We start from the raw sequence: 6,282 nt of genomic DNA, 5'->3' as shown, positions 1-6,282 counted from the left end.
TTGATTATGAAATTTGGCTTATGCAACATGAATGCAAAGTAACCAACAAGAAAATAAAGGGTCTCATTGTATGGTAGCCCAAAGAAAGTCTTGTGTGCAAAAAAGTGACCTAAGCTAAACAAAGGATAATGGTCTTACAAGCATGTCCCCCTAAGATGGTCTCATGATGCCATTCTTACAACATGAATGTAAGTTACGGATGAAAATCCAAGTGTTTACAAAGATCACAAAAGAGTAAAGGAAGGGCCTCCAAGAAAAGGTCCTAAATGGAATCCTCTAAGTCCAAGTGATTAATGAGTGAAGTGAATATTTTTGATCTTATCATTTTATCATATTTTTGTTGTTTTTAATGTTTGATGACAATAAAATAATTAACAAGTAAATAAACATGCATGATGAGTTTGTGCAATGATGATGATAATGAGTGCTTGAATGTAAATTATAAGGTAATGCCATAAAAGTAAATTAAAAGATAATAATGACAATATCACAATAATAATGGTTAGTGAATGTAAATGACATGAAATAAATAACAAGTAAGTAGTACAAAAATTACAATAACAAAGGTTAATGGTAGACAAAGTTAGTGAAGTATAATTAATGGTTAGTAATATATGCAAAATAAACATTTTTGAGGACTATGTATCCATAGGTCAAAAAATCAAAAAATCAAAAAATCATCTAACAATAGATTTGTAACAAAGAAAGTTATACAACCCTAAGTCCAACTATCAATATTTTAACAAATTATATCACTCAAATAATTATGATTGATTTTCTTTCTTTTTGTTTTTACTCTTCTTTTTATTTAGAAAGATAGTAAGAGAGTAAATAAATTAGCATAATGTAAATGATATATTGTTAGATAATAATGAACATAAACATAAAGTACTTGAAAATAAAATGAGCAATAAAATAAATTGTGAGCAAAATAATAGAAAGGAAATAAAGTGCAATAATGTAAATGTTAGGAGTTAGTAGTTAGTGGTTAGTGGAATAACAATAAGCAAATGGATTAGCAAGTTAATGTAAAGAACATGATTTCATCTATGCGTCAAATGACTCAAATATGGTTGGAATAGAGACAATCTATCAATGCCTCAAAGTATCATAAATGATCTATTGATCAATCATTAATAGGTTTGAAACATTTAAGATTTAATCAACTCTAAGCAACCATGGCCATGATCTAATAGACTTCATCAACCAAACAAATGTAACAACAAGTCAACAATAAATAGAAAATGAAACAAAATATAAAGTAAGACTAAAAAATGGTGATCAAAAGATAGTAAGAGCAAAAAATCTAAAAAAAAGTGTGTAAACCAAACTTTATCATTTTTTACAAGCTTGACTCTAAACCCTCTCAAAAGACCAACCAAGAACAACCAACCATTTTTTAAAACAAAATAGAACCAAAAAGTTAAAAAGTTTAAGTTACAATCATTACCCAAAAATGTGAAAAAAGCTAGGTTGAAATGGTGTTGAGCTTGAACGTGAAGCAATAGGTTTGGGATGAAAGTATTTATCATAGAAACTTAGTGAAGAGGCTGAGTTGTGAGTGTTAGAGAGGGAGAAGTTTTGAGGAAAAAAACTGAAGTGAGAAAAAGTTTGTGGGAGCTGACTTTTGGGGGTGAATGATTTTTTGTTTTGACTTAGATTTAGAGAAAAGGGTTTGAAGGATGTTTGGACAGATCTTTTGGGGGCTAGAAAGCATGGTAAATGAAGGGAAATAATGTCCATATTATAGGGGAAACACGTGGATAAGTGGGTAAAAAAGAAATCACTTTGTGTAAAAAAAATAGAGTTACTGCTGCTATCTGCGCAGGTGTAATCGGTTAACCTGATTTGGTTAACTGATTAACACAACCAAAAATGGCTTGGGAAGCCTGCGCACTGTTGATCACACTAAAATTTACGTATTTTCGACTCCGATTTCACATGCATTCTAGTCGTTTTATTGTCATTTTATTGTGTTATTACTGTGTTTTCCTTTGTTTTCAGGTTTTTACTTTAATCGGAGCCTCGATCGAGAAAAGGAGTGAAAAAGAGCTAAAAACCCTAAAAATCAGCATTTTGTGCTTATGGCCTACCCCATGGCGGGCGCCACAGACCAAGCCATGACGTGTCCAAGTCCAACTTCCTCAACTCCCACGTTTCCCCACTTCATCCACTAAGGCGCCCCACTTTGTGCTTGTGACGGGCGCCATTGCCTTGTGGCGGGCGCCACAAGAAGGAAACGGTTTCCTCTATTTTCAAGTTGAAGGGCATCCAAGTCAATTCCACATTTTTTATTTTCCTATAAATAGAAACGCGAATTCAGTTTTACGATGATCCAAACTTAGAGCAGACGAAGATCCAAACTTAGGACAGAGGCAAACTCAGAAGCAAATTTGTTTCACTTAGGCATATATTCAGTATTTTATAGTGGTAGTCGCTTCGCATTGGAGTGTTACCACAATTGTGTCATCAAGTCTGTGATAGAGTCTGTAATCGAGTTTGGAGCACTTTGGAAGGAAGTTAATCCTGCTGCCATTTTCTTTTCCGCATTGCAATTTACTCAGCCCTCCGATTGGAGCAGGTTTTTATCACTCGCTTTTACTTTATTTATTTCCCGCACTCGCTTTTACTTTATTTATTTCCCGCACTCGCTTTTACTTTATTTATTTCCCGCACTCGCTTTTAATTTATTTATTTCTCGCACTCGCTTTAAATTATTTATTTCCTCGCACTCGCTTTAAATTATTTATTTCCCGCACTCGCTTTAAATTATTTATTTCTCGCACTCGCTTTAAATTATTTACTTTCCGCACTCGCACTACTTTTATTTACTTTAATGCACTTTTATTTTACCATGTCTAACTAAATCTAAAAGGTTAGAATGTAAGGATCGTAATTGAACCAATAATCCGTACAATTGTTCGTAGAAACACTTAAGGGCTATTTTAACTTTCAACTTAAGTTTTCCCGCACTTCAATTCTGTTGGGTAAGATCGAAAGCCGTCCAACGTCTTTATAAACTTAATTGTTTTTAACTATTTCAAAAACAGCGAAAGCGCTTTGTCTAGTTCATTAGGAGTTTTTAACATCAAGAAGGAAAGAGATTTTAAAACTATTTTCGGACGCGTTTATAAGTTTAGAGTCTGATTCGTAAGAACCTCTTTTGGTTAAGAAATCCAGGTTATAATACTTTTCAAATTAGTTAAGATACTATATTTCTTAAAAATAGGTTTACTACTCTAACGCAATGCGCGCCTTTTTATAAGTGACAATAAGAGGGTTTGATTAGGGAGTACAACTCGGTTCTGAATACGCGAAAGCGATAGTTCCTGTTAAATTAGTTCTTTTCAAAGTAGGAAACATTGCCCATAAGTAGTTCTATTAGCAAGTACTTGGATTATCAACTGATTACGTGAATTACATTCGACCCTGTCTTTATTAATTATATTCTATTTTCAACACTTTACTTTTCATTGCACACTACAAAAACACCTATTTTGACTGCCTTTGATAAACACCATAACAACAGATAACGATAGATTGACACTTGTTCTCTGTGGTTCGATAATCTTTTATATTACTCTGACGCGTTCGTACACTTGCGAACACAAGTTTAAGCACGCATCAAGTTTTTGGCGCCGTTGCCGGGGACCAATTTCGTCAAATTTCATTTTCCTGTTGTTATATCGTTTAGACTTAGGTTATTTCCCGCCGGTCAATGTGAAGAACTCGCAGTACCGGAAGTTTAAGTTTAGTAAATCCTCTGGCGGAACCTGAACGTTACGCTCGCGCACGTTTATTCTTTCATAGAATTAAGAGAGCTATGGCCGAAGATCAAAACCAAAGACCTCTTAAGGACTTCGCTCAACCATCTAATGAAGAACCTAGTTCTAGTATAGTAAACCCAATCATCCCAGCCAATAATTTTGAACTTAAACCATCCCTGTTGCAAATAGTGCAACAGAGACAATTCACGGGTCTCGCTACCGAGAACCCAAACCAACATTTAAAAATATTTCTTCAATTAGCAGATACTTTTAAAACCAATGGAGCTTCTCCTGAGGCAATACGTTTAAGATTATTCCCTTTTTCCCTCAGAGATAAAGCTTTATCATGGTTAGATTCCCTTCCACCCAATTCCATTACGACTTGGGATAACCTTAGAAGAGTTTTTCTTGCTAGATATTTTCCCCCGAGTAAGACGGCCGTTCTTCGGAACCATATAACTAGATTTACCCAAAACCAAGGAGAATCACTGTTCGAAGCTTGGGAGAGATATAAAGAGTTGTTACGAGCATGCCCACATCATGGTTTAGAAAATTGGTTAATCATTCAAACCTTATATAATGGACTTCATTATAACACAAAGATGACCATCGACGCTGCCGCAGGCGGTGCTCTGATGAACAAACCTTACCCTGAAGCTAGTGCCCTCATCGAAGACATGGCTCAAAACCATCAATCATGGGGAGTCGAACGAGCGACAGTGGAGAAGAAGGAAGCCCAAGGAGGAGTGCATGAACTAAGCTCTATAGACATGATGCAAGCTAAAATGGACGCATTAGCCCTTAAAGTCGAGCATATATGCACGAACCCGAATACTGTAGCCGCAATTTCGTCGGATTGTGAGATATTTGGAACCCAAGGACACCAAAATGCCGAATGCAGTCTATTGAACGAAACCCACTCCGAGCAAGTGAACTACACCCAAGGGAACCCATATTCAAATACCTATAACTCTGGATGGAGGAATCACCCTAACTTCTCCTATAGAAACAATAACCCAATTCAAAATAATGCACCTCCAAGACCTAGTTATCAAGCCCCTAGATCAAATCAACCTATGCAACCTGTAGCACCAAAGCCGAGCCTTGAGAAAATTATGGAAAATTTTATCACCGCTCAAACCCAACAAAACAAGGAGTTCATGAACCAAAACATTCATGTTAACGAATTGATTACTCAGTTAGGAACCAAGGTTGATCAAATAGTTACTCATACCAAGATGCTTGAAACACAGATCTCTCAGGTAGCTTTAAACCAAGCCCCTCAGACTACACCTAGAGGACAATTCCCTGGACAACCTCAACAAAATCCGAGAGGACAAGCCAATGCCATTACCCTACGAAGTGGGAACGCTTATGATGAGCCACCAAACCCAAGATTGAGTGAACCCGAAACTTCTAAGGAATGTACCAAACCCCAGGACAAAGTAAAGGAACCAGAGGAATCTGAAAACCAGGATGGTCGAGAGAAAGGAGAAGAACCTAAAGATAAAATTTATGTACCACCCCCGCCATATAAACCACCTATACCATATCCGCAAAGACTCAAACAAACCCAGATCAATAAACAGTATCAAAAATTTATTAAAGTTATAGAAAAACTTCATGTAGAAATCCCTTTCACAGAAGCCATCACCCAAATACCTTCTTATGCAAAGTTTCTGAAAGACATCCTTACCAACAAACGTAGACTTAACGATCCGAAGCCTTTGGAATGTAATGCTATTTCTGAGGACAAATTAGCAAAGAAAGATAAAGATCCTGAAAATTTCTTCATTCCTTGCCTTTTGGGTAATCATGTCATCGACAAAGCTTTTCTAGACTTAGGAGCTAGTGTGAGCTTAATGCCTCTAGCAGTTTCTGAGAGGTTAAACTTAGCAGAATTATAACCCACTAAGATGTCACTTCAGTTATCCGATAGATATGTCAAATATCCGATAGGCATTTTAGAAGATGTTCCTGTTAGGATAGGTCAACTATTTATCCCGACTGATTTTGTCGTCATGGACATCAAAGAGGACAATGATATACCAATTCTTCTAGGTAGACCATTCTTATCGACTGCAGGAGCCATAATAGATGTCAAGAAAGGAAAGTTGACATTTGAGGTAGGTGACGAGAAAATATAATTTATACTTTTGAAATTTCTTATGGCACCTGTGATGGGAGACTCATATTATGCCTTAGATATCATTGATGAATGTGTTAGAGAATTAGAAGAAAAAGAAATTATTAAGTTACCATCAACCCCCATAAAGGAAGATGATGACTTTAAAGAACCTTACATCGATGATAACCTTTACGAATGTTTATCCCTTACCCCAGATCCTATGCCATGCCCTAAGAAACCAACCTTAGAACTTAAGGAACTGCCTAAGAACCTGAGATATGAGTTCCTCGATGAAAAGATGAACCGTCCAGTTATAGTTAGTGCTACCTTGAGCCAAGAGGAGACGGACCAACTTTTAAATGTTTTACGAAGATATCCCTCAGCCTT

The 6,282-nt window shown here is 36.2% G+C and overlaps 1 non-coding gene across 1 annotated transcript; it reads right to left on the bottom strand.

Annotated features, from left to right (window-relative positions):
• Positions 1–4,207: 4,207 nt before the first annotated feature.
• On the bottom strand, positions 4,208–4,314 carry LOC127133958 (small nucleolar RNA R71). The gene has a single exon (XR_007807750.1). It is a non-coding gene; the product is annotated as a small nucleolar RNA R71 (small nucleolar RNA).
• Positions 4,315–6,282: the final 1,968 nt, after the last annotated feature.

This window comes from Lathyrus oleraceus, chromosome 3 (assembly GCF_024323335.1).
Source record: "Lathyrus oleraceus cultivar Zhongwan6 chromosome 3, CAAS_Psat_ZW6_1.0, whole genome shotgun sequence".
Lineage (NCBI taxonomy): Eukaryota > Viridiplantae > Streptophyta > Magnoliopsida > Fabales > Fabaceae > Lathyrus > Lathyrus oleraceus.
This window is presented reverse-complemented; position numbering and strand designations above follow the sequence as displayed.